The sequence below is a fragment of the Microcaecilia unicolor genome, chromosome 10 (assembly GCF_901765095.1).
Source record: "Microcaecilia unicolor chromosome 10, aMicUni1.1, whole genome shotgun sequence".
Lineage (NCBI taxonomy): Eukaryota > Metazoa > Chordata > Amphibia > Gymnophiona > Siphonopidae > Microcaecilia > Microcaecilia unicolor.
In genome coordinates this window covers 8,588,482-8,614,798 of record NC_044040.1, presented here as the reverse complement: position 1 = coordinate 8,614,798, position 26,317 = coordinate 8,588,482, and positions in this window count along the sequence as shown.

Sequence of the window (26,317 nt, the reverse complement as noted above, 5' to 3'; positions counted from 1 at the left end):
TCACTGTTACCAATAACCTACCCTTCAATTATGGGCTGCTCATGTCTTTGTCAGTGGGCAAACTTACAAAATCAGCAAGGGATCAAATACTTATTTCCACCACTGTACCCCGTTCTTTGCTTCTTCCTCCAAGAACCCCTCACCTATCGTTTCCTCATCTCTGGGACTCATCAGTCACCCTCCCATAGTAGAAAGAAAGAAGCGGTGCTTAGCTGTTACTTTCTTCTTCCTCTTCCATCGATTTGATGATAACATAACAGATTCCTTTTTGGACTTTTTAAATTATATCCTGGTCCATATCATGGACTAATGAAGTCATCTTCTGTTGCTGGTGTGAATTTGTACATTCTGTGCATGCAAAAGAAACCTCATGCGACATGTATCCCTCAGATTTACAATATATTTCCTTTCCTCTACACTGAGAATAAAAGCTTAAGTAGATCAGAACAAAAACATGATTATTAAACTTCTACTCAGGAAATGTTAGGCTGCCTGAGCATGGTTAACCCATGCTGAAGAAGGTCATTTTGTGATTGAATTGCCCACCTCTTTGGTCTTCACGTCCTAACGTTCAATAACTCAGATTTATACTCCTATGAGTGATACCAGAAACTGGCAATTAAACTTCTTTGCTCTAATAAAAATATAAAATGATTAAATAGATCAACGTGCCCTTGAGCCTGACACTTTGAAGACCTCAAGTTATTAAACTTAAAAAGGGACTCTTCACTACCCAGTTCACTCAATTAAAATGAGAGCTCTGAAAATGCAGGTGGAATTGGCTTGAAATGGAAAGGGAGAAAGTCTCAAGTCTTTGCATATTCCCTCCACTCTCACACTTTGGTCTCCTTGGTCACAAGCTGTCGAGATCAGAGATAGTGAACTCCAGACCCTGGTGGTGGCCTGACTGGTATCAGGAAAGCCAAATGGTGCAAATGTGAACCTGGTTCCCGGATCAAACATAAACAAACGTATCTCATGAATATTTACATAGAAACATAGAAAAATGAAGGCAGATAATGATCGTACGGCCTATCCAGTCTGCCCATCTGTGGAAACGTGAACAAGGGCAGGCCTGGAGCCAGGACAAACCGGAGCCACACAACAGGTTAAAATGAACAAAATAACATTCATTTTGAAGTGTCAGGTAGGATCACATAACTACATAAGTAATGCCACACTGGGAAAAGACCAAGGGTCCATCGAGCCCAGCATCCTGTCCACGACAGCGGCCAATCCAGGCCAAGGGCACCTGGCGAGCTTCCCAAACGTACAAACATTCTATACAATCAAGCCATTGTGACATCACTAATGAGGTTGGCTCTTATTGGTGGAATGAGCCACTATGACATCACAATAGGTTAAATCACTGCTCTATGTAATAAAAGTGAGCCAAGTAGAGGACATAAGTACATAAGTAATGCCACACTGGGAAAGACCAAGGGTCCATCGAGCCCAGCATCCTGTCCATGACAGAGGCCAATCCAGGCCAAGGGCACCTGGTGAGCTTCCCAAACGTACAAACATTCTATACAATCAAGCCATTGTGACATCACTAATGAGGTTGGCTCTTATTGGTGGAATGAGCCACTATGACATCACAATAGGTTAAATCACTGCTCTATGTAATAAAAGTGAGCCAAGTAGAGGACATAAGTACATAAGTAATGCCACACTGGGAAAAGACCAAGGGTCCATCGAGCCCAGCAACCTGTCCACGACAGCGGCCAATCCAGGCCAAGGGCACCTGGCAAGCTTCCCAAACGTACAAACATTCTATACATGTTATTCCTGGAATTGTGGATTTTTCCTCAAGTCCATTTAGTAGCGGTTTATGGACTTGTCCTTTAGGAAACCGTCTAACCCCTTTTTAAACTCTGCCAAGCTAACCGCCTTCACCACGTTCTCCGGCAACGAATTCCAGAGTTTAATTATGCGTTGGGTGAAGAAAACATTTCTCCGATTTGTTTTAAATTTACTACAGTGTAGTTTCATCGCATGCCCCCTAGTCCTAGTATTTTTGGAAAGCGTGAACAGAAGCTTCACATCCACCTGTTCCACTCCACTCATTATTTTATATACCTCTATCATGTCTCCCCTCAGCCGTCTCTTCTCCAAGCTGTATAGCCCTAGCCTCCTTAGTCTTTCTTCATAGGGAGGTCGTCGCATCCCCGCTATCATTTTAGTCGCCCTTCGCTGCACTCACAGGTAGAGGAGAAAAGAAAACACAAACTAATCCTTTCATACAAGAATGCACTTCTGCGGTCTGTTCCTGCAGTGCCACAGCATGCAGCATGCACTGCTGCACTCTGGGCTGGCTCCAAGACTTACCGGTGCAATTGTTAGCAGTTTAGCTCGACCATCTTGAGTCTAGGTGACTCAAAGATACCAAGTTGCAAGGTTCTAAGTCAAATTTGGCCTACCAAATTGTTGCGGTTGCAGTTTGAACGTAGGTGGTGGAGGGATATGCAGTTTTATTGCGTTATTTATATACCACCTTTTGGCGAACAGTCAAAGCAGTTTACAATTCAAGTGAAACTGAAAAGAACTCCATCAATTCACAGGACAACAGAAAAGGAGACTAAGAAGTAGATGAGGAGGGAAAAACCCATCACGCTTTCCTCTCCATCACAGATGTCATCACTCATCCCTGGAGGCCAAAGAGCAAAAACCAAAACTAAGAAAGATTAGTCCACAAATGCCTGGGAAAATAAAGTTACGTTTGCTGAGCTGGCGCTAATGAAAATGCAGGGTGAGCTACAAGATTATATACTTTTAAATTGTCTTTTTTTCCTAGATGGAGGCTTAGAGCCGATGTCTGGGGAATGTAATTTAATCTATGGGTCTATGTATTTGCAGGGGAAGGTCCTTGAGACAGCCCAGGTTTGGGCGAAACGTGCATGTCAGACAACTGTCCCCCTGGGTCCGACAATAAAGCAAGACGCAATGAGATAAGTGGAAACGTTTTGATAATTATAAGCGGAGGTTAGGTGTAAAAGAACCAGTGAAGATTTAGATGTTGTATATATCGCTGCAAATTAAAATTGTAGCGATTAACATCACTGAGGTTCTGGGGAAATCAGTGTGAGATGGTTTGAAGATACTAAGATATAAGTTACAAAGATATATGACTCTGAAACATCTTGAATTAGTATGATAAGAAGTTGTATGTATACATTGCTACTGGATTTCAAAAATTTATGATCTATGGTGATTGAAGATCCAGTTTCAAAATTATTAATTTGTCTTAATATTTAGTTATTGGGAAAATAAATGGGCTTTCAAAAGCCTCCTAACATAAAGATAAGACAATTCAGCACAAATTCCTTGGGGGGGGGGGGGGGGAATTAATTCAGCACAAATTCCTTGGGGGGGGGGGGAGAATTCCAAAGAAATGGTACTACTGAAAAGAAGGCTGAATGACAGGTAGATTCCAACCGTGTTGCAAATAAGGGCGGGGTAGTGAGCTGATGGGCTGAAGAGGAACATAGGGCTTTTGCAGGTCTTTAGGGTGTTATAAAAGAAGCCAGGTAAAGAGTGGTACCTTTGTGTTGAACCTTAAAGCATAAAATAAGGGTGGTGTTGTTTCCCGTTGGACCTTCTTAACCTAGTTGTGCCCTGAGCATTTACACTTCCTAGTTCCTGCTCTCCTGGCTCCACCTTTCCTATGTCATTTCTCACTTGGGTGGGATCTTAAGGTGGTTCTGACACTGTGAAAGAGTATCCTTAAGGGGCAGTGGCAGTGTCCTGTAGACTCCCTAACACCATCAACACCATGTACTATCCCTTCCACTCCCTTAAGATCCTATGTCCTTGTCTTAAGTTTCCTTGAATTCAGATGATTATCCACAAAGGAAAGATATTCAACATAAAGGGATCTTTCACTTGCTCATCTTCCAATGTGGTATACAGGGCCGTGCCAATGCGGTAAGCCAGGTAAGCAATGCAGGGGGGCGCCTGCCTTCGAGGGGCGCTGCTGCCCTGCGGTCCCTGCCTTCCACTCACTTGCAAAATCTTTTAGCTGAAGTTGCGATCGCCCCTGCCCTAAAACCGGAAGTGAAAGCAACAGCATTATTGACTGAGGCAGGCAGGCTCTTCAAGTTATTTTAAAGAATGCAACCAAATTGCTATATATGCTGTGGTTTGTGGCTAATTCCTCACTCAGGGTGAGCTTCAGAGCTTGAACCGCATTCAAATTAAAGACAACCTGAAATTTTAAAAGTGCTAAAAATAAGTTTTAAAAGTATTTGTATTAAATCTAATTGCAGAATTCAGGTGCTGGGACTCTGTACTTGGTTGTCATATGCTCAGATTTGTTTAAATCGTATGCAAATTAGTCCGTTTTTGGGAGGTTCTCATTTGCATATTTATGAATAAAAAATGATGGAAGTGTTTACAGCCTTAATGTTAGGGCATGGCTCTGATCAAAAGTGTGAAGTTTGATCCAAAAACGAAGGGTTTATCTAGTGTTTTTGACTAAAAGTTCCCATTACAGTGTCTGTATGTTAATCTGCATTCAAATAGAGCTCTCTGATTGGATGATCAGCTTTTGTTAGAAATCTGCCCGGAAGGGAACAGAGTGAGACAGCAACTGACTGTCGGTTTGGCCAAGAGAGACATGCAGCTGTGAGTTCCTGTGTGTGTTGACTGAAATTATAAAAGACTGCCAGATTATGTGGTAAATGAGAAAATATGAATGAAAAGAGGTTGGTGGAGATTGAAGTTTGAGATTTCTCTAGTGAAAAAGGATCTGAATATTTCAGGATTACTTGAAGTTTATGAAGAATAGAAAAGGGTGAATTTCAGTTTAAGAGTGTTTAAATCCTATAAGCTATATAAAGGCTAGGTAGATTTAAGTGACTGTAAGCAAGGAAACCTTAATATTTAATCTGAAATAAATATTTGATCTGAGATAGTTGATCAGAGACAAATGTTTGATCTGAATTATATCCTTTGGTGCAAAGGAGATTAGAAAAAGAATCTTTGGAAACTAAGAGGACTTTGCTCACATTTTGAATTAGCATTCCTATTTTGAGTTGGAAATCTTTGAAGTGTTATGAAAATACATTTTGCTTTAATGAAATTGCTAAACTTTAGAGTCAGAGCCTTATCAATGAGGGATACATACAGTGCTATTTTTTTCCTGAGGTCCAGCTTACTTGCCTGCTCCCTTCTGTTCCTGCTTTGCTAGACGGAGGGGGTGGGGGCGCCAACTGATAGTCTGCAGGGGGGCACCAGAGACCCTAGGCACGGCCCTGGTGGTATATATCATTCAGTGTAAAAAATGTAACGAAGGATGCTATATTGGAGAAACAGGCCAGATGCTTAAGACAAGATTCAATTTACATAGACATCACATGAACAATACAGCCAATAGGGCCCCCACCCCAGTGGGACAGCACTTCACAGAACCAGGACACTGTACCAGTGATTTCACAGTAAGAATACTGAAAGGTAACTTTAAAACCATACAAGAACGTAAAACCTTTGAAGTCAGAATGATTGAATATTTTAACACCCAACAGAAAGGACTTAACAAGGACCTGGGGTTCCTAGCCCATTATAAACCATAAAGCTGTATGTCTCTGTTGATCACCCCACCCCTCACCTATCCACACCCATCCTGTTAGACTATCAATGATATGCTTTGATGTCCCCATGCATACCTCCTACCCACCCCATCCTCCCACCCTGTCAGACTGTCATAGTAATGCTTGAATGTTTTCACTTATATACACTGTCAGCTAGCACATTTGCTTATTTCCGATCTGACGAAGAAGGGCAACCTTCGAAAGCTAATCAAGAAATGTATTAAGTTATGTCCAATAAAAAAGGTATCATCTTATTTTCTTTTCCATGTTTTATTTTGTTTGATTTCTATTGATAACCTTGAATTCAGATAAAGTCTTTATCTTCACCAGTGCGTCTTTGCACTACTATCCTATAATGGGTTAGGGGAACTTTAATGCCATTATAGAATTGACACGTGGAAGGGCATAATCGAACGGGGAAGACCATCTCTAAGGACGTCCCGGCGAAGGGGCAGGGAAACCACTATTATCGAAACAAGATGGGCATCCATCTTTCGTTTCGATAATACGGTCGGGGACGCCCAAATCTCAACATTTAGGTTGACCTTAGAGATGTCGATCTAAATGTTGAGATGGTCGACCTTAGAGATGGTCATCCCCGGTTTTCGACGATAATGGAAACCGAGGACGCCCATCTCAAAAATGACCAAATCCAAGGCATTTGGTTGTGGGAGGAGCCAGGACACATGCCAGGACACCAACTGGGCACCATAGGGGGCACTGCAGTGGACTTCACAAATTGCTCTCAGGTGCATAGCTCCCTTACCTTCGGTGCTGAGCCCCCCAAACCCCCCTATACACTCCCCACAACTGTACACCACTACCATAGCCCTAAGGGGTGAAGGGAGGCACCTACATGTGGGTACAGTGGGTTTCGGGTGGGTTTTGAAGGGCTCACATTTACCATCACAAGTGTAACATGTAGGGGGGATGGGCCTGGGTCCGCCTGCCTGAAGTGCACTGCACCCACTAAAACTGCTCCAGGGACCTGCATACTGCTGTCATGGAGCTGGGTATGACATTTGAGCCTGGCATAGAGGCTGGCACAATTTTTTTTAGGGTGGTAGGGGGTTGGTGACCACTGGGGGTGTAAGGGGAGGTCATCCCTGATTCCCTCCGGTGGTCATCTGGTCAGTTTGGGCACCTTTTTGAGGCTTGGTCGTGAAAAAAAATGGACCAAGTCGACCAAATGCTCGTCAGGGACGCCCTTCTTTTTTCCATTATTGGCCGAGGACGCCCATCTCTTAAGCACACCCGAGTCCTGCCTTCGATACGCCTCCAACACACCCCTGTGAACTTTGGTCATCCCCGCAACGGACTGCAGTTGAGGACGCCCAAAATCGGCATTCGATTATGCCGATTTGGGTAACCCTGAGAGAAGGACGCCCATCTCCCAATTTGTGTCAGAAGATGGGTGCCCCTGTCTTTCGAAAATGCCCCTGTAAGCGTTTCCCTTTGTCTCACCTACATTTAGACATCACTGTATGGAATTGCAGCCAAAGGCATAAATAGCTAGAGACCGCTTTTAATTATAATCCAATTTCCATTTATTGGGCTCTCCAATACTGTACGAAGAAATACAAAATGATGAGGCAAGTAGTGGATAAGAGCAAAGGAAAAAATTTACAAAAAGTATCAAAAAGTTTCAAAGGATTTATAACTCTTGATCTCCTCTGAGCAGTGCTCTCTACTTCAGTCTCATACATCCTTCACAACTCTTTGCAGAGTGGACAGTTGTTAAAATCCTTATTCCTCAGTAATGTGCCTTTAGTCTCCTCTAAGTTGATCAATAGTCTCTTTCCTCTTTTTCAGTCCTTCACAATTATACTTAAACTCCTGGCCATAAGTTAAGCTCCGCACTCTTCCTACACTCGTTAGTAGGGAAACAGGTCTTCTGTGCCTCAACCACACTTTTCTCCAATGTCTCACTCTTTCTAGGTTCTGTGTTCCCCAGTGCTTCCTTTATCACGGAGGTCTAGCAAGAATGGGCTCTCTTTCTCAGGGTATGAGTACTCATCAACTCCACTACTCCTAGCACCCAAATCCCTTCCTTGACAAGGACTGTAGGTTAGCAGCAGCTTCACTCTATCACCCTTTCCCTGATGATCTATCCCTCCTCTTTTATGACACTCTACGCCTAAGAGGACATCTGTAGATCAGACTGACAATTTATGTGCTTTTCCTCTTTTCCTTTAGCTCTTTGAGAAGGAAACCAAAGCTCCTGTGGTTATACATGCTCCTTGCTGGACCACCTCTAGGTAAGAAAGAAGGCAAGGCTCCTCCCTGAAATACCATTGATTCAAGACAACCTTCTGGATAGTTACCTTGAACTGTGTTTGGTCTTCAGTCAGATGTTATTAGAGCGGCATCCATAGCTGTTGTTATTGAATTGATCCATTGTGTCGCTGGTCTTCCTATTTTGCATTGACCTTCAACCTTACATTGACCTTCAACCTTGCCAAACATGATGTATTTCTCTAATGATCTTTCTCTTCACAAGACGTGTCTGAAGTATGAACATCAAAGTCTTGTCATTTGAGCTTCCAAAGAAAGCTTAGGTTTGATCTTCTCCAACACCAACTGATTTTTTTCTTTGGACAATCCATGGAATACACAGCATTCTTCTCTGGTATCACAATTCAAAGGCATCGATTTTGTTTGTGTCTCGCTTTTTTGTTGTCCAACTTTCACTTCCATATTACATTACTGAAAATACCATAGCTTGGACAAGTCAAATCTTTATATGCAGAGAAACACCTATGCACTTGAAGATCTTGCCTAGGTTCTTCATAGTCATTCTGACAAGAGCAATATATTATTGGATTTCTTGACTGCTTGTTGTTTTAATATTGATCCAAGCAGGTTGAAGTTGTCTACTATTTCTATTACTTGTCCGTCAAGAATGAAATTATTTATTTTGCTAGTTGTCAGGATGTTCTTTTTCATGTTAAGGTGCAGGCCCATTTTGAGACTAACCCTCCGATATTCAGCGCTATTTAACTGGCTAAAATGGCTGGTAACCAGTTAAATAGTGCATAACCGGCTATCCACCGATATTCACCGATATTCAGTGGGGGATAACCGGCTATCCTCTGCTGAATATCCTCCGTGAGCAGCTAGCAGATAGCCAGTTATATCACCCAATATCAATCCATCAATTTTTAGCAACCATATTTGACTTATGAAAACATAGGATATCTTTGGCCGGTTTAAAGATAACCGGCTAAGTCTGAATATCGATGTCGCTGGTTATCTTTAAACCAACCAAAAATAAACTGGATATTCAATGTCGGTCACTGTGAATGGCCTGGCATTGAATATCCAGGCTCAGCACCGATCACGGGAGTTAGCTGGTCTAACTCCCATGGTCTAAGTTCTTTGATCTTGATAATCAGATCATCTTTTTTTTTTTTTTATTAAATACTGCCTGCAAGCCCAGAAGCTATCAAAGCAACGTGGTGTACATTCAGGTATAGTACCCAATTATACAACAGAAATCACCAACGAAATCAAGCTCAGCTTAAACCAGTGGCGTAGCCACGTGGGGCCAGGGGGGCCTGGGCCACCGTAGATTTGGCCCTGGACCCCCCCTGCCGACAACCCTCTCGACCCCCCCTCCTGGGGGACCCCAACCCCCGCCAGCCGAGGTCCTCTTCTTCCTGCAAAAGGCTTCCTTCTGTTTCTGACGTCCTGCACGTACAATGTGCAGGACATCAGAAACAGAAGGAAGCCTTTTGCGTGAAGAAGAGGATCTCGGCTGGCGGGGGTTGGGGTCCCCTGCCAGCAAAGGTAGGCGACGGCGGGTTGGCGGTGAGGGGGGGGGGGGTCGAGAGGGTCATCGTCGGGGAGGGGAAAAGTTGGTGGTGGTGGCTACGGGGTCAGCAATGGCAGGGGGGTCAGCGGCACCGGGGGGGGGCTAAAATGTGCCCCCTCAACTCGGGCTCTGGACCCCCCTCCTGCCAAAGTATCTGCTATTAACCTACTGGGCAAACGCCTTGACGGTACTATGTAAGCCACATTGAGCCTGAAAATAGGTGGGAAAATGTGGGGTACAAATGCAATAAATATGAGTGAAGAACCAGTATCTTGAACTGGATGATTCTGAACTGGATAGGAAACCAGTGATAATACATTAATATTTTTACAGATTTCAATCGATGAACACCACAGAGACCCTGCATGTCCCTCAGGGGTCCAATCAAGTCAACCTATTTCCTATCATGTGGCTTTTCCTGCCAAATAACTAACCAAGGGGGTCTTTTGCTAAAGCTTAGCTCAAGTTATCTGCAGCAGGGTCCATGTTATTCCCATGGGGCCTGCTGCAGATAACTGGAGCTAAGTTTTAGTAAAACACCCCCCAAATTGTGAATCCCCATCACCACCCTACCACCATCATTCCAGGAATAACATGTATAGAATGTTTGTACGTTTGGGAAGCTTGCCAGGTGCCCTTGGCCTGGATTGGCCGCTGTCATGGACAGGATGCTGGGTTCGATGGACCCTTGGTCTTTCCCAGTGTGGCATTACTTATGTCCTCTACTTGTCTCACTTTTATTACATAGAGCAGTGATTTAACCTATTGTGATGTCATAGTGGCTCATTCCACCAATAAGAGCCAACCTCATTAGTGATGTCACAATGGCTTGATTGTATAGAATGTTTGTACGTTTGGGAAGCTCGCCAGGTGCCCTTGGCCTGGATTGGCCGCTGTCGTGGACAGGATGCTGGGCTCGATGGACCCTTGGTCTTTCCCAGTGTGGCATTACTTATGTACTTATGTCCTCTACTTGGCTCACTTTTATTACATAGAGCAGTGATTTAACCTATTGTGATGTCATAGTGGCTCATTCCACCAATAAGAGCCAACCTCATTAGTGATGTCACAATGGCTTGATTGTATAAAATGTTTGTACGTTTGGGAAGCTTGCCAGGTGCCCTTGGCCTGGATTGGCCGCTGTCGTGGACAGGATGCTGGGCTCGATGGACCCTTGGTCTTTTCCCAGTGTGGCATTACTTACGTACTTATCACTACTGCCACTTGCACACTTATCTGATATGAAGTATGTTTCTATTCAAACATCACTTGCACTTAGAAATACAGTGCCCTTTGCAGGAAGCGGTACATGCCCTCTGCGGCCTGTTGGTCTTGCTTCCCTTTTGAAAATGGCCTCCACAAAGCAAGGCGTCTATTTGCAACACGCTCGTGTTAGTTTGTGCGGTCACAGCGTGCGAGTGAGTCAGTCGAAAGCCTTCATTTTCATACTAATCAGCATTCATATTCCCTTTTCTCTGCTACATCTGTGATCACACAAGTTTCCTTCCTGTTTCACACCTGATGTGTGACTAGCTGCTACCCGACATTCTGGTCCTGGTACAGTAGCAAGAAGGGCTTGCTGAAGAAAGTCTGTCTCAACCATCAGAAAGGAAGGAACAGCTCGGCAGTTCCCACGTACCAACTGTCTTCCTAATTCTCTCCTTGTGAGGTAAGGGCTAAGAGCCCCTGTTATGGCTGATATGATGAGGATGTAACTGGTATGTGCTGCTTTCCATTCAAGGTGGTGTCGGATACTGTGTTTTCCAGAGAAGATGTACATTGTGTTTGAACTATGTACCCTATAGATCTGTGAAAGCAGGGCTGAGCCTTTCAGCTACATTAACTGTTTCATCATACATTTAGCAAAAGATTAAATAACTGTTTTACTGCCTTTCAAATGCTTTGCAAGAGAACACTTTTTCATACTTACTGAAGTCCCGCACCTTACAAATCTGTGCCTGAATGTAGATTTAGAAAGTATGCATTTAAATACCTGGATATTAGCACCCACCCTTATGCATCGATTGATTGTTAGAATCTGTTCTGTTAAACGTGACTGTTTTGTTTTAATTTCCAAATGCTCCAGAAATGGAAGTGCGGACTTCTTAGAGATGTTAATTTGCCTTACCTTTGCCTGTATTCTTTTTATAAACACACACACAAAGATTTTCAGGTGGTGATTCAAGAAGCAGATTTTAAAAATTGGGATGTTGCAGACTTGAAAGCTTCTCTCCCCCTTACTTACTGTTATGACCTTGAGCGATTTGTTTGATCTCACCGGGTGTGCTTTATTTGGATTGTAGATGTGATATTAGTAACATCCATGGTCTTTTCTTGGTTCTCTTCCTTGGAAGACGTGAGACGGTGGGAAGTCAGACCTCCTGCACTGGTGGTTAGCACTTTTCACCCACGTTATCAAAGTGAACTGGTAGGCGATCCTGTTTGAAAGAAGGCGGCTGTGTTTAATGTTTGGTTTCTCAAAAGTGTGCTTCCAGAATCGCTAATCATACAGATGCGCTGCTTCCCTTGTTTACCTATTTGATCTTACTGCCGGCTGCATTTACAGACATCAATACTGTTCCATCTTAAAGTACGTTTGCCTCGTTTAATCACTTTGCATTCACTAGAGTGATGCTTAGTACTGGACATAACTTAACTCTTCCTCCTTACGATTCCCAAGTGTGTATGTCAAACATGAACTTTCCTCTGCCAAAACATTACTCTGTATTTGTTCATACCGGTATTGGCGATCGCCTTTACGGTACTATGTAAGCCACGTTGAGCCTGCAAATAGGTGGGAAAATGTGGGATACATGGAGGGGCATAATCGAACGAAAACGTCTATCTCCATGGGCGTTTATCTCCGAGAACGGGTCCGTGAAGGGGCGGACCGAACCGTATTTTCGAAAAAAAATAGACGTCCATGTTTTATTCGACAATTTGTGAGCTGGGCGTTTTTGTTTTTCAGCGATAATGGAAAATGAAAGCGCCCAGCTCAAAAATGAATACATCCAAGGCATTTGTTCGTGGGAGGGGCCGGGAGTCGTAGTGCACTGGTCCCCCTCACATGCCAGGACACCAACCGAGCACCCTAGGGGGCACTTTTACAAAAACAAAAAAAAAGGTAAAAGAGCTCCCAGGTGCATAACACCCTTCCCTTGTGTGTTGAGCCCCCCAAATCCCCCTCAAAACCCACTGCCCACAAGTCTACACCATTACTATAGCCCTAAGGGGTGAAGGGGGGCACCTACATGTGGGTACAGTGGGTTTGGGGGGTTGGACAACTAATAAGCATTAAGCAGCACAATTGTAACAGGTAGGGGGGGGGATGGGCCTGGGTCCACCTGCCTGAAGTCCACTGCACCCCCTAACAACTGCTCCAGGGACCTGCATACTGCTGCCAGGGAGGTGGGTATGACATTTGATGGTGAAAATAAAAAGTTGTGAAACATCATTTTTTTTGTGGTGGGAGGGGGTTAGTGACCACTGGGAGAGTCAGGGGAGGTCATCCCCGATTCCCTCTGGGGGTAATTTGGTCATTTAGGGCACTTTTTGGGGCCTTATTTGTGAAAAAACAGGGTCCAGGAAAAGTGCCCTAAATTCTAGCTACAAACGCATACTTTTTTTCCATTATCGGCGAAAGGCGCCCATCTCTGTTCGGGTGATAACCACGCCCCAGTCCCGCCTTCACCACGCCTCCGACACGCCCCCGTCAACTTTGTACGCTTCCGCGATGGAGTGCAGTTGAAAACGTCCAAGTTCGGCTTTCGATTATACCGCGTTATTCGTTTTTGTGAGATAAACGTCTATCTCCCGATTTGGGTCGCAATATAGGCGTTTTTCTTTTTCGATTATAAGCTGGAAAATGTAACAAATAAATAAATAATGTTTATTTATTTAACATATTTATACCCCATATTTTCCCAATAGTTGCAGCCTCAATGTGGCTTACACAATACCGTAGAGACAGGCTCCGGTTGGGTAAAATACAAAATACAATATAACACTAAACATATAAGTAGCATGAATAAGAGAAACAAAGATATAATAAGAAGGGAGTCCAGGTACAATCCATCGTTTCAGTGTGTCGCAAAAATGAGAAGATCAGGTTGGGTCTGGGGAATGGGCCTTCTTAAACAAGGTGGTTTTCAGTGTCTTCCTGAAGTTGAGGTGGTTCTGAATTGATTTAACGGTTTTAGGTAATGCATTCCATAGTTTTGTACTTATGTAAGAGAAGCTGGACGCATAAGTAGATTTATATCACATTTATAGACAGTTATACAACAATGCTTATACTATTACAGCCCATAGCCGCTTGGTATAAGAGGTTCGGGGAGGCTAAGCTTCCCAGGCCACAAGCACACCCAACAAGCCTTCTCACGGTACCATGCAACACTGCACAGGACAACAGGAAAGACAAAGCAAGAATCCATTAGTGATGCAGCCTGCGGGATCTGTCATCCCTTATCCCCCCAACCCTATTCTCATACACTGTAGTGGTTGGCTCTCTAACGATCGCAGCAGGCCTGCCTAAGGGACTCGGCCTTCCCCCCACGATATGTCCCACCTCCTCTAATGTAACTTCCTGCTTCTATGAGGGCAGGACGCACCACAGGAAGAAGGCTGAGTCTTCAAGGCAGGTCTGCTGACATCGCTAGAGCGCAGACTGCTACCAGTAGCACTGCACATTGCAGCAGGGAGACATGCAAGGCAAGTGTGGGACTGATTCTTTGGGAGAGGGGGAGGGAAAGAGTGGGACTAGGGAGAGACTGGAACGATAGGGCCTGGGGTGGCAAGAGAAGAGACAGGAAAAGATGCTGTATAGAATGGACATTGATCTTGGAGGGGGGAGGAAGAGGGAGAGAGAGATACGCAAGTGCTGCTCTGATGGACCGGGGTGCGGACTGGACAGGAAGAAAGGCTGGACTAGGGGAGAAGAAACAGGGAAAGATGCTGGATGGGATGGAAGAGAGAGGGACAGACACTGGCCCCAGAGTGTGGGGGGGGGGGGAGGATCAGACGGGAAGAGGTGCTGAACTTAGGTGGACAAGTGGGGGAGGAGAGAGAGAGAGACACACACACACACACACACAACTGCATTGGGGGAGGGGAACAAAGGGGAAATGATGCTGAATGGAAAAGAGGGGGCGAGACACTGGACATAGGAGGGAGAAATACTGAACTGTGAAGGGGTGGTGGGTATTGAGAAGGAGAGATCCTGGCCCCAGAGAAAGAGTAGAGTCACAGAGACAGAGAAGAGAGGCTGAGCATGGAGGGAGCATAGGGACAGGGACACAGAAGGACAATGCTGGTCAGAGAAGGAATAGGGACACACAGGGGCAATGCTGGACATGGGTGGGGGAATTGGAATACAGGGCAAACTGCTGATCATGGGGAGAAGGATAGGGGCACGGGGAAAATGCAGGACTGGTCATGGTAGGCACACAGAAGGGAAATGCTGAACATCGGAGAGGATAGGGACACTAAGAGGGCAGATTCTGAACATGGAGGAGGGGAATGGGACAGGGACACAGAGGGGAGATACTGGACTGGACAGGACACGTAGGGAGGCAGAAGGAAGATGAATGGTTGACATGAAGTGAGAGGAAATGTCAAATGGACAGAAGACCCTGCAAACACAGGAAAAAAACAGAGAAAAGCAGGAAAGAGATCCTGAGAATAAAGAGAATAGAAAAATGAAAGACAACAAAGGTAGAAAAAAGTATTTTATTTAGAATGTATTAATTGGAATATGTTAGCTTTCGGAAATGTAGAAAAAAAAGGGAGTATGACTTAGAGGGGCATAATCGAAAGGGATGCCCAAGTTTTGCTGAGGACGTCCTCGCAAAACGTCCCGGTGGAGGGGCGGGGAAACCCATATTATTGAAACAAGATGGCCGTCCATCTTTCATTTTGATAATACGGTTGGGGACGCCCAAATCTTGAAATTTAGGTTGTCCCTAGAGATGGTCGTCCTTAGAGATGGTCATCCCCGGTTTTTGGCGATAATGGAAACCAAGGACGCCCATCTCAGAAACGACTAAATGCAAGCCCTTTGGTCATGGGAGGAGCCAGCATTCGTAGTGTACTGGTCCCCCTGACATGCAAGGACACCAACCGAGCACCCTAGGGGGCACTGCAGTGGACTTCAGAAAAAGCTCCCAGGTACATAGCTCCCTTATCTTGTATGCTGAGCCCCCCAACCCCCCCCCCCAAACCCACTGCCCACAATTGTACACCACTACCGTAGCCCTTACGGGTGAAGGGGGGCACCTAGATGTGGGTACAGTGGGTTTTTGGTGGGTTTTGGAGGGCTCACATTTATCACCACAAGGGGGAATGGGCCTGGGTCTGCCTGCCTGAAGTGCACTGCACCCACTAAAACTGCTCCAGGGACCCGCATACTGCTGTTATGGACCTGAGTATGACATTTCAGGCTGGCATAGAGGCTGGCACAAAATATTTTTAAAGTTCTTTTTTGAGGGTGGGAGGGGGTGACCACTGGGGGAGTAAGGGGAGGTCATTGCCGATTCCCTCCGGTGGTCATCTGGTCATTTCGGGCACCTTTTTGTGCCTTGGTCGTAAGAAAAACTGGACCAGGTAAAGTCATCCAAATGCTCGTCAGGGACGTCCTTTTTTTTTCCATTATCGTTCGAGGATGCCCATGTGTTAGGCACGCCCAAGTCCCACCTTCACTACGCCTCCAACACACCCCCGGGAACTTTGGTCGTCCCCGCAACGGAAAGCAGTTGTGGACGCCCAAGGTCGGCTTTCGATTATACCGATTTGGGCGACCCTGTGAGAAGGACGCCCAGCTTCCGATTTGTGTCGAAAGATGGGCGTCCTTCTCTTTCGAAAATAAGCCTGATTGTGTCAAATATGCCTTATTTTTAGTATCTTTGCCATAAAATGTAAAGACAGTGAAAAGAGAGAAACGTGTCTAAAGTTCTGATCAGAGGATTCTATTGATCATTGCCCTTAAATGTGCTAAGAGATCAAACGCCATATGTGCCATGACCTGCTCTATTAGATATAGGTTTGTGGCCTGTGAAGCTGGTTTCCAGGGTTACGAAAAACAATAGGGCCAGTATTTGGCAGGACTCATTCAGGCAGAAATGGCTCTTACCCAGATAAGTCTCCCGAATATCCGGACAGAATGCCTCAGCGCTATCCGGTTAATTTGGGTTGTACCAGGAGTTACCCGGTTTGTTGTGATGTTTATTCCACCAACTGGGTAACTTGGTGGATAAAAGTAAGACAGAAAAGCTGTCCTAACTTCATCCAGTTACCTATGCGGGGACTGGTCTGAATATCACCAGGTACCCAGAAACTAGCGCTGAATAGCCAGGTATAAAATTCCTGCGGCAGCCAGTGGTTTTTTTTTAATTGACTGGCAGGGGCTGAATATCAAAAAGAAAGTTCTGGCATGTCTCCCCTTCCTTCCTCCATCCATTTCCATGAGTTTATCTTTCCTCCATTTTCCAAAAGCCAAACACTGTCCTCTTCTCTACTGCGAAACACCTATTCAGTGGCTATGTCGAAAAACAAATCTTCAGCAGTCCCACTATCATACAGATAAAGAACGATATTTTTGGTTTTTGGGACCCAGCTTCTTACTCATATGTTCTTTTAAATGACAAATTCAGCATCACTCATTCCCTCTTCTCTACTGCGGCCACCTCTGAGGAAACAGGAAGTTCCATCGGAGAGTCGGGCTGCAGTAAAGAGAAGAGGCAGGTGCCGGAAGCAGCACAGCGTTTGGGAATCGCTGCCGACGACAACTTTTTAAAAAATGTAAAAAGAAGCTAAACTTGGAGAACAGAGTAGAGGAAGGAAGGGGGAGATGCCACTCCTGGAAGAGTGCTGCCTGAGCCCCCCCCCCCCCCCCCCCCTCAGATGGCCTAATGGTTGGGTCAGCCCTGGGCATGAAGACTTACACCAGTAACATAGGAAATGACGGCAGATAAAGACATGAACCTGAACGAGAAGGGGGTCACCAAAAACAACCCTTGCCCCACTACCTGTTTTGTGTAGTGGCTGCCGTAGACATATATATATTTCCAGCTCCGAACCTGGAATATTGAGAAGGTCGTTTTAGAAGGTGTGGGTGGCATTTGCATATGTAAGTAGTGAGTTCACACATGTAAATAACCCTAGGCATGTTAAGTAGTGATTTTACTGTACATATGCACAATTTTGAAGGGGGTGCATTTTTGGTATGGTTTGGCAAGGCCTGAAAGGTATCTGTATTTCTTAATTTGCAACAGCATTAATGTATACTAAAAATTTGCCTGTTGGCATTTATACCTGCCCCAAGTCATTTGCAAATGTCAGTTAACTGCCTGTTCAGACCTAGGTTGTGGGGGTAGGGTTCATGAGCATTGTTCCCTCTAAGCTGATTGAAAGTCCTCCAACTGCATTGCTGGCAGTAGGGGGCAACGCTTCAATATTGTGTTTTCAATCACTAGGGACAGGCAGATTCCCTGGAGTCCTGCAGTTCTTATCTGTCCCTCATTATTGAAAATGTACCTATGAAACAGCACCCCCCAGTGGCAGAGGACTCCCACTCAGATTCGAGGCACTTCTCTATGTCTAAGCTAGCAAAATCTACCCTTTTCCATAGGTAAGTGCAGGCGTTGAATGTTTAATTATCAAAATGACTGTTCCCACTTAACGTGCTGCAAAATGCATGTGTTTCCCTCCTCTTTCTCTTGGTCAACAAAAGGCTCATTGGGAATCAAATTCATGACCTTCAGGCCTAGAGGCTGAAGGGTTTATAGGTAAATCCATATAACCAAGGCAAGATGGCAAGACATATCCCTGGAGGGAACCCATTGGATCAGGATTTGGTCCTAATTCAAGACACACCATGTTGGCCAATGGACTTTTTGGCATGTGTTTCACCCGCCTTTGCTCCTGAGGATATGGGTTTAATCCCTGGAGAGCCTGCCAATAAGACAGAATAGAGCCACCTTAGAAAGAGAAAAGATTGAAACTTTTTTATGATTACATGTTAGCCTCAGTTTTTGATCCCTTAGCTGATGATGTCATCATGAGTCTGAGGGCAGCAATATTTCCTTCCCATTTCTCATTGGATGGGGGAGAACATAAGAGTTTCCCTACTGGGTCAGACCAAGGGTCCATCTAGCCCAGTATCCTGTGGCTCTCACACTGGGAGGTGGACTCTGCCTCTAAGGAGTGTTTGAGTAACGTGATTTAATAGGACAGCGTCAACACGGATTCAAGGGAAATCTTATGTCACCGATTTGCTACATTTTGTTGAAGGCATGAATAAACATGTGGATAAACGTAGATTTTCAGAAAGTTTTTTTTTTACAAAATCCTTCATGAGAGAGTCAAGACAATTTAAAAAAGTCATGGAATAGGAGGCAGTGTTCTTTTGTGGATTGGAAAGTGATTGAAAGACAGAAAACAGATAGTGGTGTTAAATGACCAGCTTTCTAAATGGAGGAGAGTGAATAGGAAAGTGCCACAAGGATCTAGACTATGATTGGTGTTTTCTAATATTCCCATTTCCAGGTCATTTATAAATATAATAAGTACATAAGTATTGCCATACTGGGAAAGACCAAAGGTCCATCATGCCCAGCATCCTGTTTCCAACAGTGGCCAATCCAGGTCACAAATACCCGGCAAGATCCCAAAAATGTACAAAACATTTTATACTGCTTATCCCAGAAATAGTGGATTTTCCCCAAGTCCATGTAATAAAGGTCTATGGACTTTTCCTTTAGGAAGCCGTCCAAACCTTTTTAAAACTCTGCTAAGCTAACCGCCTTTACCACATTCTCTGGCAACGAATTCCAGAGTTTAATTGCACATTGAATGAAGAAACATTTTCTCCAATTCGTTTTAAATTTACTACATTGTAGTTTCATCGCATGCCCCCTAGTCCTAGTATTTTTGGAAAGTGTGAACAGACGCTTCACATCCACTCCATTCAACTCCACTCATTATTTTATAGACCTCTATCATATCTCCCCTCAGCTGCCTTTTCTCCAAGCTGAAGAGCCCTAGCCGCCTTAGCCTTTTCCTCATGTGAGTGAGGTGAAAAGATTTGCAGATAACACAACACTATTCAAAGCTGTTAAATCGCACACAAATTTCGAGAGGTTGCAGAAGGACCTTGGGAGACGGGGAAGACAGAGCATCCAAATGGCAGGTGAAGTTTCATGTGGACAAGTGCAAAGTGATGCACATTTGGAAGAATAACCCAGTTTGTAGACACATGATGATAGGTTCCACAATAGGAATCACCTCCAAGGAAAACAATTCAGGTGTCATCAAAGACAGTACATTGAAATCTTCTGCTCAGTGTATGTTGCAGCCAAAAAAAGCAAATAGAATGTTAGGAATTATTAGGAAAGAAATAGAGAAGAAAACAAGAATATCATAGTGCTTGCAAATTGCTCCATGGTGTGAGTATTGTGTAAAATTTTAATTATTTTTTTATTGTTACATTTGTACCCTGCGCTTTCCCACTCATGGCAGGCTCAATGCGGTTTACATGGGGCAATGGAGGGTTAAGTGACTTGCCCAGAGTCACAAGGAGCTGCCTGTGCCTGGAATCGAACCTAACCACTAGCCACTCCTCCACTGTTTCCACTGTTGCTACTATTTGAGATTCTACATGGAATGTTGCTATTCCACTAGCAACATTCCATGTAGAAGTCGGCCCTTGCAGATCACCAATGTGGCCGCGCAGGCTTCTGTGAGGCTGACATCCTGCACGTACGTGCAGGACGTCAGACTCAGACTCACAGAAACAGAAGCCTGCGCAGCCTTCTACATGGAATGTTGCTAGTGGAATAGCAACATTCCATGTAGAATCTCCAATAGTAGCAACATTCTATGTAGAATCTCCAATAGTAGCAACATTCCATGTAGAATCTCCAATAGTAGCAACATTCCATGTAGAATGTCCAATAGTATCTATTTTATTTTTGTTACATTTGTACCCTGCGCTTTCCCACTCATGGCAGGCTCAATGCGGCTTACATGGGGCAATGGAGGGTTAAGTGACTTGCCCAGAGTCACAAGGAGCTGCCTGTGCCTGGTGGGAATCGAACTCAGTTCCCCAGGACCAAAGTCCGCCACCCTAACCACTAGGCCACTCCTCCACTGATGATGAGACCAATTATCACATCTGAAAAGTGATATAGTGGAACTGGAAAAGCTACAGAGAAGGGCGACCAGAATAATTAAGGGGATGGAACTCTTCCCATCTGAGGAAATATTAAAGAGGTTACAGCTCTTTAGCTCGGGGAAGAGAGGGCTGAGAGGAGATAGGATAGAGGTCGATAAAATCCTGAATGGAGCGGAAATGGTATTTGTGAATCAATTGTTCGCTCTTTCAGTAATACAAAGATTAGGAAACACTCCATAAAGTTTTACATAGTAGTAGGGTAATGACAGGACAAGTCAGAAAGATGGGAAAGAACAGTAGGATTATACAAGGGATTTTTTTTTTTCACTCAGCTTATAATTAAGCTCTGAAACGTGTTGCTGGAGCAAGTGGTAAAGGCAGTTAATGTAGCTGGGTTTTAAAATGGTTTGGACATATTTCTGGAGGAAAAGTCCGTAAACCATTAATGAGGTAGATCTGGAGAAAGCCACTGCTTATCCCTGAGGTTAAGTAGCTTGGAATTTGCTATTTTTCTGGACCCTACCAGGTACTTGTGACCTGGATTGGCCACTATTGGAAACAGGATACTGTGCTAGATGGACCCTTGGTCTGACCCAGTAGGGCAACTCTTATGTTCTAAGATGTGGGTGGAGGATAAGTGTACAGCAGCTCACAGACAGTGGAATAGATTGAGGTCACTGGGGCTTTGGCCCAGCCAACATTTTCCTCTGAATGGTATGGTTGAGCTTGGGGTAAGGCTGTCCACTGGATCCAGATATAGTAACATAGTAACATAGTAGATGACGGCAGAAAAAGACCTGCACGGTCCATCCAGTCTGCCCAACAAGATAACTCATATGTGCTAATTTTGTGTATACCCTACTTTGATTTGTACCTGTGTTCTTCAGGGCACAGACCGTATAAGTCTGCCCAGCACTATCCCCACCTCCCAACCACCAGCCCCGCCTCCCAACCACTGGCTCTGGCACAGACCGTATAAGTCTGCCCAGCACTATCCCCACCTCCCACAACCAGCTCTGGCACAGACCGTATAAGTCTGCCCAGCACTATCCCCGCCTCCCGATCTTGACTAAGCTCCTGAGGATCCATTCCTTCTGCACAGGATTCCTTTGTGCTTATCCCACGCATGTTTGGATTCCATTACCGTTTTCATTTCCACCACCTCCCGCGGGAGAGCATTCCAAGCATCCACTACTCTCTCCGTGAAAAAATATTTCCTGACATTTTTCTTGAGTCTGCCCCCCTTCAATCTCATTTCATGTCCTTTCGTTCTACCGCCTTCGCATCTCCGGAAAAGGTTCGTTTGCGGATTAATACCTTTCAAATATTTGAACGTCTGTATCATATCACCCCTGTTTTCTCCTTTCCTCCAAAGTATACATGTTCAGGTCAGCAAGTCTCTCCTCATACGTCTTGTAACGCAAATCCCATACCATTCTCGTAGCTTTTCTTTGCACCGCTTCAATTCTTTTTACATCCTTAACAAGATACGGCCTCCAAAACTGAACACAATACTCCAGGTGGGGCCTCACCAACGACTTATACAGGGGCATCAACACCCCCTTTCTTCTGCTGGTCACACCTCTCTCTATACAGCCTAACAACCTTCTAGCTTCACAGGAAAGGTTGATCCAGCCCTGGGTTTATCTCGTTGCATGCAGGAACTTGTAGTTCTGATTTCCCTATTGCATTCCCTAAGAAAAGCAAGACTATAAGTCCCAGCATGCACTGGGATAAACCCAGGATTGGATCAGCCCTATTCTGTGAATCTGGATCCAGTTGGCAGCCTTAGCTTGCAAAGGGGAAAGTTCATTTGTCCCCCCATGCAAAGATGTTCCACTGCCTCTACAGAAGCTGAAGGTGTGGTTCTGTGGTGACTGGTGAGACAGGCGAGGTCCAAAAGACCAGTGACTGAAGGACATTGGCAAATGCATTCTGATGACCACCACAACTCTTAGACTGCAATGGAAACAGCACACTGATGTCACTGGAACAGATGCATCTTGGGATACATCCTGGAGCCTGCAGAGGGAAGGCAAAATGGTTGAATTCAAGTTGATCCTAGGAATTAGGAATAAAGCAACAGCCTGAAGAATAAAAATAAACCTTGTTATCTGCAAATTCTACTAAGGTAAGGTGCATAGTATATAAAACCCGTCTAGAAAGTATTTGGCCTTTAAAGTAGCTTCTAGCTAGGTTTACTCTCAAGAGAATGTATTAGAGCATAGAACATTCTCCAAGGATAAACCATTCCAGAGAAATCCTATAATATCGAGATACAGGATCTAAATGGGGCTGTAGACTAAAGTCCAACTTTTGATATCTGTTGCAAAATAACTCTCCTCTCGTGTGTCTGGGCAAAAAACTCTTTATTTGGGAGTCAATCCCCTTCTTATATACTCTATGAATATTCATGGATATTACATGTATTATCATTACTATTGGTTACATTTTGCTTACACAACCATGATCATGCATTGCTTACAAGAACAACTCTACATGAACAGCTCGTGAACCTGCTCAGGAATGTACAAACATCACCTGCTATTCTGCTACTTTCTCAGGAAAGAACAAAAACATCACATGCTAGATTCTCAGGAATATACAAAACATCATCTGCTGCCTGTATCCAAATACATTCTATCTACATCTCCACCTTTTTTTTTTTTTTTTTTTTTAATGAAATCTCCGTGGTGTGCCAGCTGGAGATGGAGGTGGAGATGTTTGTAATAGCTTATAAACATATTGAGCAGAGTGACGTGTTGGAGCGAATGGACGAGGAAAACATAAAGAAAAAAGGTTAGGAATGCATTGTATACAACAGCAAAAAATAGTGAAAACAAAAATACCAATGACTAAATACTGGATAATAGGGCGGAGCCAGGTCCAAGGGATCCATTGCCACAATTGATCCCATACATCAGAGAGTAGGTTATTATGAATAGTAATATGAGTAGTTAAATTCCGTAGGAAAGCTAATTGTTTGTCAATGGCCTTTGAATTGTCAGATAAATTAAAACAGCACATGTCCTGAAACTCTTCGCAACCATGATGGTTAAGTAATAAAAGATAATCAATGGCTGCTCGATTTTGTAAAACTCCATGACGTAATTGCTGTTGCTCAGCATTAAGTAAACTAATAGCAGTGGAGGTTGCATTGATTGATTTAATTGCCCAACAGGCTAATTCACGAATATTTTTTGCATTTGCCGCTGCCAATGCAGGGACACCTATTAATGAAAATGCAAGTGCCAGATATTCAGTTTGACTCAGAAATTTAACATTATCATTGCAATTGGCAGCAAGGGTCATACGCTTGGATCGCATATGTGAGGAGTTAGAAAATAAAATATGTTTACTGGGAAGTACCATAGTGAGTCGACTTAGACAGCATGTAGTACCATCAGATATATTAGCTGGAATATAATTAAAGGTATACATTCCACATGACCAAAACCAGCCAGGGGGTAAATGAGTAAATTTATAAATATATGAAACATTTTCGTAGGAGCTACAATTTAACAAAGTTGGTCCAAAATTAACACAATTTGATCGGGTACAATTAACCATACGAGCACATGTCATATTGATACTAGCTATTTGATTGGTTCTCACATGCATTGCCAAAGTAGGCGGCAACAGGGTTTGTGTTCCCCAATTATGGTATTCATAAGAAGCATTTCGATAGGATGAATTAACAGGAAGCTGTGAATAAAACCAAGTATCATTTTGCATATCTTTAGGATCATGACATACTGGAATCAGGCAAGTTGCCAAAACTTCTCCAACTGCCTTTTGATGAGAAAGACAGAAATCAGTTTGGTTCAGTGAAATTGCAAACGCTTCCCAAATATTTTTTGTGGGAAGTAATTGTGACTGTCCACAAGGTATGTACAAACAACAACACAGTAGAAGCAATGTAATGGAATTAGCATTAAGCGCTGCAATAATAGCCACTACGAAGTTATCATCAGTCTTTTCAATATGAGCTTTTTCTAAAGTCTCTGTAGCTTGTTGACTCAAGGCTTTAATTTGTCCCCAAGTAACAGGAGCATTAGGTTGACGAGTCACTGACCGTTTGCGTGTTTGCATCTGCGGTCCTTGAAGGGTGAGTGTGAAATTGGGAATTGGGTTGTGAAGACCTTGATGCCACGACATGAGGTTTCACCCACTTTGCTGGAATCCACACCGGGCCAGAATCTGTTTGAACAGCAGCGTAACCACGACCCCAGGTAAGGAGAGGCACAGGGGAACTCCACTGATCAGAAGGTAGTTGTCGGTATATGACCAAAGGACGAGATAAAGGTGGGGCAGGAGTACGAAAATGTTGTTCAAATCTGGAAGAAAAAGTTTTTGTAGCAGGATTATTGATGAGATTGAGATGATTCAGTGTGTAAAGGATTTGTGCTAAGCATTCATCAATGCTTACTCTATGACGGAGAATACCGTCTTTTTTTGTAGTCAGATTACTTAAAGCAGTTTTCAGTGTGCGATTAGCACGTTCAACAATAGCTTGACCAGTGGAGTTATAGGGGATACCAAAAAGGTGCTCAATATGCCAGAGGGTCAGGAACTCCTGTAAGGAGGTGGAAGTATAAGCAGGGGCATTGTCTGTCTTGAGAGTTTTAGGAACACCCATGACCGCAAAAGCTTGGAGAAGATGAGAGCGGACATGAGATGTAGTTTCCCCTTTTTGTGCAGTGACCCACAAAAATCCAGAATGAGTATCAACAACCACATGAAGCTTAGACCATTGACCAAAAGGGGGAAAGTGAGTAACGTCCATTTGCCAGAGGCTATTAACTTCCAGACCACGAGGATTAACTCCAGGAAAAAAGGTAGTAGGAGCTGAAAAGGAACATTGTGGACAATTTTTGATAATAGCTCTAGCTTCTTCTAAAGAAATTTGAAACTGGCGAGCTAGGCTAGGTGCATTTTGATGATGAAGTTCATGACTGCAGTGTGCTGTGGAGAAAAAATGAAGATGGCGATCCGCTCGAGCATTCCCTTCAGACAGACCACCAGGAAAAGGTTGATGACTGCGGATATGACCTATAAAGAGAGAAGAAAGGCGATTCTCCAAGTAACCTTGGAGGGTTAACAGTAAAGCATAAAAAGAGGCATCCATTTTGAATGATACATAACTGTCGGGCATGCGACGGACAAGATTAGCACAATATTGACTGTCAACAATAAGATTCAGTGGTTGATCTGAAAATAAAGAAAGAGCCAGGATGATGGCAGCAAGCTCTGAACGTTGAGCAGAGGTTTGTGGAGAGGTAAATTTGACGTGCCATTTGTTCAGATTGTACCAAGTAACCACCCCACGAGTGGGACTACCATCTGTAAAGACGGTGAGAGCAGTAGGGAGTGGACGTAAAGAAATGGGATCATGAAGAGTGATTGGCAAAATGGATGTGCCCTGTATGCGAGGGTCTTTAGGATAGTGGCAATCTATAATACCAACATAAGTGGCTAAAATAAATTGCAAGTCGTCGGAGAACTGAATCATTTTTTCCCACTGCCACAAAGAATGAGGAATGATGAGTTTAAGAATGTCGAAACCAGTCATGAATGTTGCTCGCTCTCGAGCTTTAGTAATCAGCAAGGCTAGTTGCTGGGGCCATTGTGTAATAGTAGAATGGAGAGTATTCTGTAAATAGACCCATTCTATCAATTTCGGAGGAGTTGTATCTTGATATAAGACACCAAACGGTTGTCGGTGGGTGGGGTCTTTGAGAACGC